Source organism: Crocodylus siamensis, chromosome 1 (assembly GCF_052110815.1).
Source record: "Crocodylus siamensis isolate JL-2025a chromosome 1, ASM5211081v1, whole genome shotgun sequence".
NCBI lineage: Eukaryota > Metazoa > Chordata > Crocodylia > Crocodylidae > Crocodylus > Crocodylus siamensis.
Window position 1 is genome coordinate 416884457 of NC_143395.1, and position 15665 is coordinate 416900121.

At 44.7% G+C, this 15665-nt stretch overlaps 1 protein-coding gene across 6 annotated transcripts in view; it reads right to left on the reverse strand.

Annotated features, from left to right (window-relative positions):
- FAM168A (family with sequence similarity 168 member A) overlaps positions 1 to 15665 on the reverse strand; it is a 343456-nt gene that overhangs the window by 246350 nt on the left and 81441 nt on the right. For 2 of the 6 annotated variants that reach the window (XM_090030785.1, XM_090030786.1), the window contains one exon: positions 9837 to 9931. The exons of 3 other annotated variants lie outside the window; for them this stretch is intronic. The gene's annotated coding sequence lies outside the window, so the exon portion shown is untranslated. Of the gene's footprint in view, positions 1 to 9836; positions 9932 to 11610; positions 11627 to 15665 lie in introns of those variants that run through there. One more of the 6 variants, XM_090030787.1, reaches the window with a different exon arrangement.

The window sequence follows — 15665 nt, forward strand, 5'->3', positions numbered from 1 at the left end:
CCCCAGTGTAGTGGTGCCCCATTTATGGACAAATGTATTTCTGACAGGGCTTACCTTCTTGCACCCCATGGCGCCCTTAAAATGATCTTCCAGGGTGGTGGCAGCAGGCAGGGTACCCTCAGAATATGGTGAGGGGTGGTGCACAGTGCTCAGAGCTGGCATGGGCTACTCAGCAGAGCAAACTGGGGGGCTTAAAGTTGGGTCATTAGACCCCTGAAGGAGGCAGCTATCCCTGCAGCAGATGGAAGGGGGTGATCGTGACTGCTGATGCAGAGGCTGGTGCCAGCTGAAGGTGCCTGCTGTGCCCTGCTCTTTCCAACATCTGCCATCTTCCTGCCTTCAGCCTGTACGTGAGGGGGTGAGCATGGCTTCTGCCACTGAGGTTGCTCCTCCAAGGATTTGAATGCCAGTGACCAGAACCACCCATTCTCTGCAGCCCTTCTACCAGCTCTGGGGGGGAATGAGCTGGGCTGAAGAAGTGCAGCCCCATGTCTACCCGCCTGCCTGCCCGTGGTAGAGCTCACTGCTGGAACATGGGGATGGGCGGTGCAATGGCTCTTGGGGGGGCAGAAACCTGTGCTTTGTAACCCTGCTCCTTCCCCCACACCTCCATTGCTCCAAAGGCTGATGGAAGTGGCCAGAGATAACTGGTCTATGGAGGTGCCAGCACTCCCCTCCTCCCCTAGACACTGAACATCACGGCACCCTTCAAAGGATCTTGTGGCACTCCTGCTGAAGATCACTGATCTAGAACATGATTTCAGTTTGAATTGTTATTACATTTCTGTACGCTGAGCAGATACACAGGAGGAGCCGTTATGGAAACCATGCCACGGGGGTGTCTGTCCACACACACAACACAGGCATCTCAGCCACATTTAATAGATTTCATAGGACATTAGGGCTGGAAGGGACCTTGAAGATCAAGTCCAGCCCCCTGCCCCAAGGAAAGGAAATCAGCTAGGGTCAAAGGATCCCAGCAAAGGATGCAAGATAAGCATCCAAGTGTGCTTCTTGAATGAGTCCAGAGTAGGTGCCTGCACCCCTTATGGAGGGAGTCTATTCCAGGCCTTGGGGACTCAGACAGTAAAGAAGTTTTTCCTTATGTCCAGCCTGAATCGGTCATGGAGGAGTTTATGACTGTTGGTTCCTGTTATCCCTTGGGGCGCTCTGGTGAACAAACGTTCCCCCAGGTCCTGATGCACACCTCTTACATACTTATAGGCTACCACCAGGTCCCCCCTGAGCCTGTGCTTTTCCAGGATGAAGTGTCCCATGGCTCTCAGCCTCTCCTCATAAGGCCTATTCTCTTGCCCTCTAATTATGCATGTGGCTCTCCTCTGGACTCTCTCAAGCTTCTCCACATCCTCCTTGAATTGTGGAGCCCAGAATTGGATGCAGTACTTCAGCTGCAGCCTCACCAAGGCCAAGTACAGCGGGAGGATGACATCCTGGGATTTATGAATATCTATAGATACAAGCCAGAGTTCTTTTTGCTTTACCAGCTGCGACATTGCATTGGTGGCTCACGTTCATCTTGTGGTCAATCATGACCCACAAGTCTTTTTCAGCTGTAGAGCTAGCGGGCGTAACATTGCTGAACCTATAAGCATGCTGCGGGTTTCCACCCCACCACCCCGTGAGGTAGAGTACCGCATTTTTTGGCATTGAATGTCATCAGGTTTATATCTGCCCACTTACTAAGCTTATCCAAGTCAGCCTGGATCATTAGCCTGTCCTCTGATGTGGACGCTATGCCCCAAAATTTAGTGTCATCGGCGAACTTGGACAATGCACTTCTGACACCAATGTCCACATCGTTGATAAAGATGCTAAAGAGAACCGGTCCAAGGACAGAGCCTTGGGGGACACCACTGGTCACGGAGCGCCATAATGATTTGCTACCATCGACCGCTACTCTCTCGGTCTGAACTCAGAGCCAATGCCCCAGCCATCCGACTGTGGTGTAGCCCAGACCACAGTTGGCCAGTTTTTCCATGAGGAGATCATGGGGCACCAGATCAAAGGCTTTTTTAAGTCCAGATATATTGAATGAGTTGGGCTACATTGTTGGGCTACACAGCAAGACCCATCTTTCCTTCCCAGCCTGGGGGGAGGACTGACGGTAGTGATGTCTTTGGTGGAGCTTGTTGATCGCCGTTGCATTTGCGTGGCTGCCAAGGTAGCACCGAATGAGCCAATACCGCATAAACTGTAATTCACTGAATCTGTCACAGGGGCCCAGAGCTTGGGACAGACCCTCTTATGCAGTTACAAGATACCTAACACTTCTACAAGTGGTAGTACCTACAAGCTGAGAATATTTCTCCATTAAAACTTATGCAACACGTTAGCCGAGTTGTTTGGGGGGACAGGACCCTCAGAAATATCTCATTGGAGAGGACACCATAGTCCCATGGCTTAATCACTGCATTTCCTACTGAACTCTAATTATGCAACTGAGCAGAAAACAGAAATCAGTGATATGGGCTCTTTAACGAGCTTAGACAAAATAAAAGGGCTGCAAAAGGCTAAATCAAAAGCTGGCTCACACCAACTCTATTCTTTTTGCAGTCAAGCAAGACTAATTAATGCTTTTAATGTCAGTTTGTCCCTTTTGGCACTATTTATTAGAACACGCAGCTTCCCTGAGCTAACAAAAGAATTTCTGAACGGTGCGGGTTATTAACCAAACTCCCGAATTCAAACGTACCTCATCAAAAACAGGTATGTTAGAGCAGCCCGGTGTTCAACGTGCAAATAATTCTGCAGGCTGAGCACAGAGAACGCTCGTTTATCAGTACAAACAAGGCCGACGCACTGGGAAGACGTGGTAAATTATACATCAGAAATAAAGGCCCCTACCCCCAACTAAGCCTTTGTGCGAGTGGCTGTGTAGGACATGCACGGTGGCAAGGCACTAGGACAAGGTACATACAACATATTGAACCTTTGCTCTAATCCAATACTAGCCACTCAACAGCTACAAGGACTGAGAGCCTTACTGCACTATTCTGGAAAACTAGGAAATCAGTATTCAAGTGGACCTCCTACTATGAGATATTCAACAAAGCTTCTTCGTATTTTCTCTGTAGCATATTGCATGAGCCTGGAAGAAAATATTTGTGCAGTCCTGATTAGGACTGTGCTCTCCTCCCCACTCAGGGAATTTACACCTCAGATTTTGACAGCAATTTAAGCCATGACTCAAAGACAGCACAGCAATGGCATGTAGCTCCTGGCACTGCAAGTAGATGGCGGTCCCTGCAGGTCTGATGGATGCTAAGAGTTTATCTGTGCTATGGAGCTGCTGCCACTATAGCAATGTATGCATAGTTGAGTTGGTGGAGCTCAGAGTGAAGACAGCACATGTCAGGAGTTTTTCTGAACTGATTAGTGACACCACCTCTCAAACAACTTGACCCAAGCCAGCAGCTCTGGTCAGCAGAGCTGTCTTGGGACCCAGGGCTTGTTGGCATAGCTAAAACAGGCAGGGAGATCAATCTTTTCATGCCTGTAGGTGACATAGCTTTGTGGCAAAGGCAAGCCCTCAATCAGGTGAGTGGGTGATATGCTGATCCCAGGACATGCCAAGAACAAAAACTGGTTGTGCCAAAGTCACTAAATGTTCAAACTTTTTAGAGAGAAAGAGAAAATGTGAACTATTGCTACTAATAAACCAAAACGGTAGAGAAAAAGCAAAAAAAACCTACCCCTCTTCTCCTTATGTCCACAAACCAAGATAGGAAGGAAAGACTTTGCTGAGTTGACAACCAAAAGCAAACCATCAGACATCAATGTGCTGCCTAGGCTGATGGGCTCAAAATGGGTAGCAGAGCCACAGGATCTAAAAACTCTCTGGTCCAAGGTGTTCCCTGCACCTTATGTCTAAAGGGAATTCCTTTTTTGCCAGCTTTCAACTTTCAGATTTTTTTTTTCCTCATGGGACCTGTTGTCTTATTGTGGTTGTTCTGCTCTTCTTTCTTCTGTAAAACATTATGTTAGGTCGGTGATATTGAGATGGAAACTTGTTTTGTCAATGAGTTGCAGAGTGCCACAAAAAGTCATTACGGGCTGTTCGGACTGATGCGGGGATCTGGACATTTGACTGAACGGTGCTGGTGTGACACCACATCATCATGCATAATAAATAACCAAAAGAGGGTGTTCATTTGGCCAGTTAAGAAGGATCTGGGGAGTGATTACGTTTACCTTGGAATTTCACAATCATAACTATATATGATGTATAATTATGCAGTGGCCCTTCCTGCCACGCTATACGGAAACAAAGGGATTGATGAGATGATGATCTAAAGGATCACACGTGACTAAGAACAACATCTGTACAAAAGTTAACTAGAAGACACTGGGGGTGCATCTACATGTGCGCTTTACTGCGGAGTAGGCTAATTAGCTCCACAGAAAAGCATTCCAGTTCACACATACTGGTATTATGGGGCAGTAAAGTAACTAACTCCGCTGTAAGATAGTACCGTTGGAGACAGTACTGTCTTATGGCAGAGTCATTAAGTGGAATGAAATGCACATATAGACAGTGACCGCTGGGCACAAATTGCACCCAGTCAGCCGGGGGCCAGACTGCTGGCTCCTGCCAGCCCCTTCGCTGCTGCCACCCGGAGCCTAGGACTGAACCCCCATGCTTCCTGCCAGCCCAGGGCTGCTCTGTCCCAGCTCAAATTGCTATTAACCTGGGCACACCTGTAGACACTGTGCCCAAGAGCAGCAGACTCTGGCTTGAATTGCTCCCGAGTTTATTGCGTTGCATTAATAACATGCGTAGATGCACCCTGTGTGATCCAACTTCACGGTATAAGTGTATCACCCACTAAAGTAAGAAAGAAACATCCAAATATAATCTATTTATATGTATTCAGGCATAAAATAGGGATTTCATGTCTTCCACTGAAATAGCCAGCACTGTTCATAAAGGACCATTAGCATTTTCAGGAGTAAAAGTTCCTATGAAATAAGGCCTGTCAGAGCATTGACTGCCTTTCCAAACTCCTAAGATTTGTAGCTGCTTGGGAAAACCTGGACAGACCTCCAAGATCCAAGCCCTGGAAAGCCTAGATGTATACTAAGCACATTTGCTTTCAAGGGATCCTTATCCTTCCACTACCTGCATACACTTGCCAAAGACCTTCTCGCCATTATGTAACAAGCTGATTAAAATAAAACCATGCAACAAAGCATGCTGGAAGGTGCTGGTCGAGGCAGCTGTTCTAGGCAGCAACGAAAAGAAAGCCCACGTCGAATGCCAGGTCATCTCAAAATCCTCATTAACAGAAATTCAAACAGTTGCTGCTCTAGTAGGGATATCAGATTTTTGGCCTTTTCTCACTGCTGGAGCTGATAATCCTTTACATGGGATTGACCGGTTTTGATGCACACAGCAAATTTTGACAGCTTGTCAACTTTTTCTTCTGCCCCATTCTATCATATGAATCACAACACATGGCCATGGAGCTGGAACCGCTCCCAGTTCCTCGTCTGCATACCGTGTCCTCCAACTTAACATTCGTCAAGAGTTTGGGAGCAATCGTCCATGCTCCACCTGTTTGTACGGCACAAAGGGGTGGGATTCGGATATATCCATGTTTCCATTATGTTCTCTTGAATCTCGCGCATGAAAGTAGCCTCAAGATTCATAGAAAACTTACTCTGCAAGAAAACTTCATCTGCTTTGCAGCCACTGCCAGGAAAATAGGTCATGTTTCAAAGTGTTAACTAACATTCTACAAAATGACCTATTTTCCTACTCTTGATATGGCCCAAAGGATGTGGGAGAATGAGCTATCCTTTCTTTGTAGTACGACTTATTTCTCCAGAGGCACATTAGAGAAATCCCTCTTCATTTCCCAGGCAAGTTTAAGAGGGCTCTGACCCATACAGCCCTGACCTGTGAAAACCATCTTCACTATCACCAAACACTTTCTCCAGAGAGGGTGGCATCACTCAAGAAAGCCGGAGATCTCAGAGCAAAGGAGTTAGTCACCTGTCAGAGGGGAGTCAACCTTAAGACAGTTATAATGCAATAACAGAGAGGTGTGCACCACCTGCTGGAGGGAGAATTCAAATAAAAACCCCAAAAAATGGACCCCAGAGAAACGGCATTACTATGCATAAGAATTCAGACTATAATGTATTCTGAAATGAGGAAAATAGAGTTTGAGTTTTGAAAAATATATACATCAAAGAAAGCACAGTAAGTCGCACACCAAATTCTATCCATAAAAATATTCTAATGATAAAGTTCACTCAAAATGTTTATTAAATCCCAAACTTATAAAGGAAGAAATACTGTTTAGTGTACATGCTTTTTTGAGATACAGTCAACTAGCTGCTTAATTACTGGAATCCCATTTTGTTCACTTTGTGCTCAACAACTTATTCCAAAAAAACCCTTAGAGAAGGTTTGTAAAGATAGCTGAAAGGAAATTTTAAGGACCTATCCAAATAAAACTTATTGATGGTTTTGAGCCTATAGGTCATGCTCAAGTGCTGCATTAAACTATAGAGGGAATGTAGAGTTGCAAACTCTCAGTAACATGCCTTTATTTCCCAGCAACATTTTATTCCAAATTCTGGAAGACAAAAACCAATAATTCTTCCTTAAAATTGATTTGAGTGAACAAGTTAATGCCAGGATGAGGATGAAGTAATAAACAGAGACGAGCTATAATAATTTTAGTAGGTACATTTCAGTACAGTATCATTTTCTAAGGCTGGTCATAGAAACTGTTTTTCAAAACAGCGCTGCAGAATTACAAACGAAGGCTGCACTGTGTCAAAAAAACACCATATTGCAAGGTTAAGGTTACTGGCTAATTCAGCTCCATTGCACACACTGCATTCATTTATAACTATTGTTATATGTATTATGGAAATGCCTACGAGCCTCCAGCAGATCAGTGTCACATCATGCTCCAAGCCGAAACAGACACCGAACAAACAGGTAGTCCACGCCTGGAAGAGCTTACAGTTGAAATATAAGAGGGGAAACAACAGTTAGGCACAGCCAAAGATGGGGACACAAGATAATAATGAGATAATGCTGGTCATGAAGAAAAGTGGTGATGCTAGAGTCTCTCTCTCCCCCAACCTAATCATTTCTGAGGTTTGCTGTATGCATTGTGGCAGAGAAGTGGTTTAAAGGGCAGATCTGAAGATGGGCACTGGGGTGGTTATGCATGAACAGCTCCTGCCAAGGAGAAGTGATGTGGGAGAGATGCTCACATCTGACCCACCTGAAAATTTAACAAATGGGTAATGAAAACTGGAATCATTTTCCTAAGTGGAGAGAGACATCAGAGGCTTGAGACAGTGAGGGATGACAGACCGGGTGAAAATTGGCTGCCAAGTGTCTTAGAAGTACAGAGGTTGTGTTTCATGCAGTGGAGAAGGAGATATTGGCCAAAGGGTGGCATGGTCAAAAACAAGGAACCAGGAAAATTATCTTTGCAGCAGTGATTAAATGGATATAGAAGGGTAAGACAGGCTTTTTCAAGGCCAGAGAGGAAGAAGCTGAAGTTGAGACATAAAAAGAGGAAAGGGTGGAGGAAAGGTTTGTGTTTCTTAAGTTGTGTGTTTAGTTAACTGTGCAAATAGCTATACTTTTGTTAATGTGAAATGTATCTTAAAACATGGATCTAAACCCATGGGCTTTTGCATGTCCTGTGATTTTATGGTAACTTGATAACACTAAAGTTACATTAACAACAGTTGTTTTACATTTGTTTTTTCAAGGGAAAGAAAAACAAAGTGCCTGCATGTAGTGTAAATGTAGTATTCCCTACCTCGAAAGAGTTTAAAAAAATCACAAGTCAAACTATAAAAACCTTGAAATTAAGAGTAAAAAAGACCTGTCCATAGTGTTCTGGTCTACATTTCTGAAGCAGACTTAACTCCCCCATGCCCGTAGCATGAGAAACCATTAGTGTTGCCAGCTCTCTTGAATTTATTGACTGCGGGGATTTCTACCCATGCTGCAGGCACCGACTCTGATGTCTGCCCTTCCCTTATGTCACTATTAATTCTTCCTTCCTGTCTTCAAATGAACCCTGTGACCCAGATCTCTCATCAGTTCAACCTCACATATGCCCAGCCCCAAATCAGCCCCTGACTCACCATCCTCACACTGTTCCACCTGGGATTATTCATCCATCTCCTGGGACCAGAGGAGACACCTACAGCAGGGTTCCCTTCTACCTCTCTGAGGTCTGGGTGTTACAGCAAGAATGGGAGGAGGGGAAAAGCAGGAGAGCTTGGAGCTCTTTCTGCTCCCTCCCTCCGCCTCCAGTGAGAACCGTGTTGAGATGCATCAAAGGGAAGAGAAAAGAGGTCCGCTTGCCTTCTGCAGCAGCTCAGAAGCCATCTGACTAGTGAGACCAGTAGCTGAAACCCAGAGAGGATGCACTTAGCAGTGACCCTAAGTGGTGAGAGCTGCTGGGGACCTAAATGGTGTTCCCAAAGTGATGATGACAATACCTCCCCCCTGAGCGGTGGAGATCCTGAGCAGCAAGAGTTGGTGGAGACTCCAGAGGTGCTTACAGGGAAGGGACAGGTGGTGATCCCCATGGGCAGCAGGCAGCAGACCTCCACTGCAACCCCCAGCAGCACTCGTGGAGCAGCAGCAGCGATCCTGAACCCAAAAGGCAGTGGTCTCCAAAGAGGTGATCCCCCAAGTGGCAGCATGACCTCCACAGTGAGAGTCTCCCCAGTGACCTGGAGGGAAACTCCTCTATCCCTGCCCTGGACAATGTAGCAACTCCCAGCATGGGGAGTGTTCAGTTAAGACTGCAATCAAAAACCCAGAAAGTTTACTATTTTCAGGTGTTTAATATATAATACTCTAAAATGTTTGATATTTTAGGCTATCTGATATTTTGGAGAATTTAACATGTGGGGGAATTAATATTTAAGGCATTTAATATTATGAAGTGTTATTTTTTATTCAGGGTGTTGTTTCATAGTTGGGATGTTTTGCAGGTAGGACGTTAGCTAAGGTTTGGTTACTTTCTTTTCCACTTAATGAACTTTTACACTCAGTTGGGGATTCAAACTGCTTGCAAGTGGGGAACTTGTTCTTTCAGGTCTCCCCACTAAATCACAGAATCATAGAAAACGAGGGTTGAAGGGACCTCAAAAGGTCACATCTAATCCAACCCCCTGCTCAAAGCAGGACAAGCCCCAACTACATCATCCCAACCAAGGCTTGGTCTACCAGTCTGTAAAAACCTCCAGTGTTGATTTTCCCAGGGTTCTGGGTTGGAGCTTGAGCCAACCCCCCACCCCGAATTTGCCGCCAGGGCCTGGCAGAAGTGTTACATAAAACACAAATGAAGCTTGAAATCGAAGTTTATGTAACATTAAGGCATCATACAAAAATAAAGAATTATAGAAGTGAAGATCCTAACTATTCACTCAACAGCACAACATGTGGCACATCCTATTCCTATTTTGCTGAATAAAGTATTGTTTAATCTTTAGCATTTATGTCATAAAATGCCTACCATAAAGTACATGGGACATGCTGTGCAACTAAGCTCAATAACATTGCTGCTGGAGTTTTACCTTTTGCACTTGTCTCTGTGACCACCTGTTCAACTGTAAATGCCAGGCAGTCCTATCAAAACGTAGGTCCATATAACACAAATAAGGCTCAGTTACAAATTAAGTGTCATTAAAAGAAACTGCTGCAGGGCACATTAACAGTGTGGCTACCTGTGATTATCAGGTTGGGAAGGGAGCAGAGAGAAGGGTCTTTGGAGTCTAAGCTGTAACTGGAGGATGAAGGTAAGACATTAGTCTGATACCTCTTGTATTTGAATTTCCTTCTGCTGAAGATAATCCAAAGAGTTATCTGCCTAAGGATGCAGGGCAGTTAGGATCTTCACAGCATTTCCCAATTCTAAAACAGCAAAAACAAAAAAACAAGGATGGTGAGATTCCTGGCGGAAAGCTTTCCTGGGAAAGAACACAAACTGCTTCCCGTTCCCTGGCGGGGCCTGAGCACACATGGTCTCAATCTGCACCACCCCAGAGGGAGAAATGGGGAAGTTCACAAAGTAGGTCTGTTAGGCGGAAGGAGCAGAACGGATACGACCCCATGGCACAGCTGGCGGCAAACTTGATAGTTCGTAGACAATGAGGGTGGAAGGGACCTCAGGAGGTCACATCTAGTCCAAAACCCTGACATCTATTTTTTTTTAAAACCAGCAAAAAAACAACCCTTTTATTTTATTTTATTTGCTTTAACATTCGTCTTCCTCACTTACCAAATACCCAGTTTAGGACCCAGGGCCTGTTAAGTTTTAAAACCCAGATGCTTTTGAATGATCCAAGCATCAAAAGATTCACCCGGTGCATTTCTTCTAACCTCTGATCCAACCTGAGTTCATGTTTCCCAAGATAAAAAAAGTCACCTTTAGGATAAAGCAAAATATAGAGCATACTAGCTGAGTGAAACAAATGGGATTTTCTTGAGAAAACCCAGGCGACACGCCTACTTGCTTTTATAACCAGGGATCCTGGGTTTCTCTGATAAAAAAAAAACAATCCCCAATTTTCAGTTATAAAAAATAACCCCAAATGCAGCACTTAGCATGGATATATATTTTGATGATTAAAATGCAAAACCTCTCTCTCATATATATATTAGTGGTGTTTCAGTTTAAACATGGACAAGTGTGGGTTTGGGGTTAATTTTTTTTATATCCAAAAATTGGGGATTTTTTTTTTTTAAATCAGAGAAAACCAGGATCCCTGGTTATAACTCAGCCAGCCTCTCTGGCAGGAGATGCTTGAGTGATGGCAAGAGGTGACGGGGTGAAAAAGGGGAGAAAAAGAGAAGCCCAAAAGGAAGATATAAATCACAGCTTTTACTGAAGCGCCTGGAAGTACCTAGCACAAGGCACATGCACAATATTCTGTACTGGGCCTTTGGAAGGGACTCAAGCTGCAGGCTTGCTTTCAGTCAAATATCCAAACACCATTAACATTGTTATGTCGAGTGCCCTTCACACAGTGAAAATGGTTTTCGAATAGATCAGCCTCCTGGAAGCGTATTGTGCTACTGCATTGTGCCTTATAATATGCATATCTGTTGCTTACAGGTCACCCAGGTTTTAATATTAGAGTTTCTTATTCGTTATTCACAAGCTTCTGGTTCACAGTCCTAAGGAATCCTCCAATGCTAACACATGTAATCCCCGGGAGATACTGCAATTTCTGAGCAAATTCCAGCAGAAACAATGGACGTGGCAAATTTCATCACATCAAACTCTGCAACGCTGCAGCATTTTTCTCTCTCTCCAGGCACACGCTGTACTCAGAGCAGCCTGACCGCTCCAAGAGCTACCAAATATAACATAGCCTCAATTTAGCTTCCTTTCATGAATGCACACAATCATTTATCAAGACAACTTATGCTGTGGTTTCAGTTCCAAGAGCTTCAGCAACACTTCTTGAAAGTAGAAAAATGACTTACTTTTGTGATGGGAGGGAGAGGAGGAGGAAGAGCAGAAACTGTTTAGGCACAGGAAAAGGAAAGAACAAAAAATACAAATAAGCAGAACAAAATCAGCTTACAGTGCTCCCATCCTCCCGCAGACCAGCTTGCTGAAAAGCACTTGCAAGGAGCAGGCTGAAGAGTCAGCCGTCCAGAAAAGCTGTGTGATCGCGTAGCCAAGCAAGCCTTTCCACTGCACTCTCTTTCTGGTCCTACATACAGAAAGGGAGGTCTTTGTCAACTGCTGTTTCGTTCAGCAAAGACAGCCTGACAGCCAAACTTGCTTCAGGTCCAAGTGTCAGAGCATTTGTTCTTCTGGGGCTGAAAAGTCAACAGCAACGAATAAACACAGCCAGGGCGGATCAAGAATTTTGAAACGGAGGATGCAGATGGCGTGGTGCATCATCCCACATAACACAGAACACATTTTTATCCAGTTAAAAAGAAACCAGGAGACTCGCTAGTAAGTATGGGCCTAGAGCTAGATTATTCAATTTAAGATTTTAGCAAAAAAAAAAAAAAAAAACCAACCCAAAAAAACCCTTTACTGGACTGTGCATTAATTTGCTATATCATATATTATACATAAAAACACAACAAACTTGGCAAAAATAAATCTCAAGATGTTGTTTCATTAGTCCTGGAGTCATTATAGTTATGAGTACATCTCTTGTTCAGATTCATAAAACAAAACCAAGCCATCTTGAGCACCAGGACAGTGCCTCCAATGCCTTATTGAAAGTGATTTTCACCCCCAAGCTAGTGTCCACCTGAGTTAATATTTCCAGACCTGAGTTAATATTTTTAGACAGAGTTAAACCCCTCCCCCCCCCCAAAAAAAAAAAAAAAGTCTGCAGGACTGTGAAATGGGAGCTGCATTACTAGGAGCAGCTAACAGAGAGCAGAAGTAAGGACAGCTGGAGTAGTGGAACTATTAAAGACCATTTAAAAGGAAAGAGGGTGGTTAACACCTGTGAAATGAAGAGTTTAGAAGGAATCGAGCAAATTATAACGAGCCATTAAGTCAACTGACTCCATCTCTGCTGCCTGGCTAGAAGAGCTGCCACCACTGCAAGGGAATTGGCTTTAAACTTTGGATGAACCAGGAATCAGAGGAGGGTGCAAGTGCACCCCAGATCCGCCCCAAACACAGCTCCTCCACAGTCCCAGCATGTGTATAACCATGCTCCGTGTGCCGATTAGCTGGCAAAGGGAGTCTCAATCCTAAATTCACCAACTAGATGAGATAAATGTCATCACTGGCTCTGCTTGCCTGCCATCCCCTGTTTGGATAGGGCTTGAAAACTTCCTTCCCAACCCAATAATTTCTGCTTTGAATTACGATAAGGTTTGTTCCATTTATCTACCTGCAATCCCACACAAGAGAAGGGCGCCCTGCTATTGTATCTCTTTCCCCAGACTTGGGCTCCTTCCACTGGGAGATGTTCCCAGCCCAAGCCCTGCAGAGTGACAGTAACTTGGCCCTTTCAGCTTGTGCCTTGCCCACAAGATCGGCCACTGTCTTGGGCACTCTCCTTTCCTGCATCTGCATCACTCATACCTGTAGGACTTACACCTGTCCATTTTCTTGCTTATGCTTTTTACCTGTGGTTTTGGTACAGAAAAGGTGTGATCTCTTCAAAGAGAGCTTTTGGACTTAGTTTTTGAGTAATGATGAGCTAAACAAAAGGCAGGTGTTTTCTCATAGATGTTAACTGGGTACATCTATAAGAGGTAAGGAGAGATAAACTTTTTTTTTGTGAAAAGACTATGCTTTCTCAGGGTGGAGAGGGGCAAGAGAACAGGCACATGAAAGAAAATGAATGGAAAGCAGATAGAAAAGGCAAAAAAAGAAAAAAATCACTATGAGGAAGGAGCAGATGAGCAAAAGTCCTTTCAGTATCTGACATCTTTCATTAACAGCTGTAGGCTTAAGACTAAAAAGTTCAACATACAGGTGAAACTTTTATTCCAGAAACCTGCAACACTAAGTCATAAAGCTGTACTCCAGGGTATTGTGTTTTAATTTATAAAGGAAATGAGTCGAGTTGGTTGTTTGCTAATGAAAAAGCCGTAAACAAACATTAAAAAGATGCAAATGCGGAGAGGACAGCTGCTCTTCGGGCACTCTTCATGCGGGCACTGCTGGGAATCCCACCTGTTCCTATCCTCCGCGTCCATTCTCATCGCTTCTGCCTTTCCACTCAACTGCAACGGCTCTCATTTCTCTCCAAGCCAAATCAAAGGGACTCCATTCCACCCTTCTCTCCTGGGCATCTCTGTGGCTTTCAATGCTGTCAGTCATTCCCTCTCCTTGAAATGCGGTCTTCAGTTTGCTTTTGCATTCGGTCCCATCCTGGCCTGGCTCTTTTTGGTTGTTCTTTCAATGGGTTATTTGGGGAGATGCCTTCTCCCTCTCCTCCTCCCTTTCAGTGGCCGTTCCTCAGGGTTCCCTTACAAGCATGGCTCCAAGTGCCATCTCATAATGATGATTCACAAAATCAGTCTCCATTGATAAGCTCTCCCTCTTCATCCAGGTTTGACCTGTATTTCCAATCTCTTTATGAATGCCCACCTATTTTACACTGAAATGGTTCAAAGCAAGCTTTTAAGTCTCCCCCTCCACCCACCAAATTGACCCCTGTCCTCATGGTGTCTATCCTTACAGACAATGCCACACCATCCTGCCAAGTCACTCAGGCCCATGACCCAGGGAGTCATCTTGCCTTCAGCAGACCCCTGTAGAGAGGTCATCTCTATGTCTTGCCATCTTTTCTTATGCATCTCTAACACCCAGTCTTTCCTCTGTCCACACAGCTGGCAGTCTCAACCAAACCCTTATCATTTCACATCACCGCTCCAATCATTTCACATCTAAAATGCTACAGTTTCCTCCTTTCCCAATGCTGCCTTGTTCCAGGCAAGTCTATTCAGAATAAGTGATGCTAGAATCATCTTCTTGAGTCACCCCTGAGCACATCAAACCCGATCCAGTCGCTGATCACAAAGCCACATCCTGCTCCTACTCCTCCCTACCAGTCAGCTTCTCCCTTAAATACCTCCATTTTACTCCTTATAAGCTCCAACCACCACTAAGTTATCCTCCCTCTAATCCCTCTGCAAGTAAGGCAAAGAGGACCGGGTCTATGCTGCAAACCAGCTCAACAATAATGATCAAGAGGATGACTGACATAGCAAAAGCCTATTGATCCAGTTATACCAACCAGGAGAAAGCACAGCCTACCTGGCTAATGTAAATGTGGATGCACCAAAAGCCAGAGATCATAAGCAAGGCACACAGTGCAACTGCCTTGAAGGCTAGGAGACTTCTAAAACCTCTGAAAAAAAATTCTGTTGGGAGATAAGACTAGTAAGCAATTCATATCTTCAAAATTAAAAAAAAAATCAAAACCTTGCTGCTCTGTTTTCACTCGTGTTACGATAACAATTATCCTGTTTAAGCATGCACCATGCTTTACGGACACTCCCCCAGATAGATAGGAGCTGTCCTGGAGATGTTATTTAGGGGAAATGTTTAAATGAATGCAAGAGGGAAGGTTTGCTTCCTGTGCCCTGTGGTGGAGAGTCTGACTAGACTGCTCTTCTGAACGGACTTGCATTGCATTAGACAAAGCAGGGGAGACCTCTCAGGAATCCTCCAGGCACCTGAAGTGACAAACACGAGCAAAAAAGATAAGCTTCTTTGTATCATACCGTAATTGAAAGCATAATACTTCGAGGCACTGTAAAGGCTCTGATGAAGACTATTTCATCCATCGACGAGCATGACATTGTTGATGGAATATGTTTTAACACCGCATTGTCGGTACCAGCCAGAAGCATGCTAGAAATGTTATGGCGGGCACCTGGAGAAAGGACTTATCACCCCCCTTTAGAAAGATGTGAAGCTTGTCTCTGAATAGTCCAAGAAGTAAAAAAACCATTAAGGCCACGTCCAGATGTCCACGGACATTAGGTTCCCCGGACACAACTAGCAGCTAGTTGTCCCCAGGGAATGCCTGTGCCATGTGCCCTCTGGCGTGCGGCAAGTTGCCCCGGGTGGGGTAGGGAAGCCTTACCTGGGGTCCCAAGGGCCTCCCGGGGCTGCAGCAGTGGAGATCCAGGCGCACAGAGC